Source organism: Penaeus monodon, chromosome 34 (genome assembly GCF_015228065.2).
Source record: "Penaeus monodon isolate SGIC_2016 chromosome 34, NSTDA_Pmon_1, whole genome shotgun sequence".
NCBI classification, from domain to species: Eukaryota; Metazoa; Arthropoda; class Malacostraca; order Decapoda; family Penaeidae; genus Penaeus; species Penaeus monodon.
Window position 1 is genome coordinate 31,302,901 of NC_051419.1, and position 202 is coordinate 31,303,102.

Sequence of the window (202 nt, forward strand, 5' to 3'; positions counted from 1 at the left end):
GAAAACAAGAAGAAATGAACGGTGTAAATACTATCAGAAGAAATCACACATCAACATCAAGAACATTTGACTCTCATACTGTGAAACAACCTTCTATTAATTTACTGAACTTCTACCACAAACCAAGGAAACAGTAGTTCTCTATATCAAAGTAGCTTTCTCTGCACTTCCTCAGTTTGGATTTTCTTTTACTTGTAGTCCC

At 34.7% G+C, this 202-nt stretch overlaps 1 protein-coding gene across 1 annotated transcript in view; it reads right to left on the reverse strand.

The window, feature by feature from the left end:
- Positions 1-202, reverse strand: part of LOC119594720 (RNA-binding protein 39-like) — a gene marked incomplete in the record, with an annotated part of 10,596 nt that overhangs the window by 4,581 nt on the left and 5,813 nt on the right.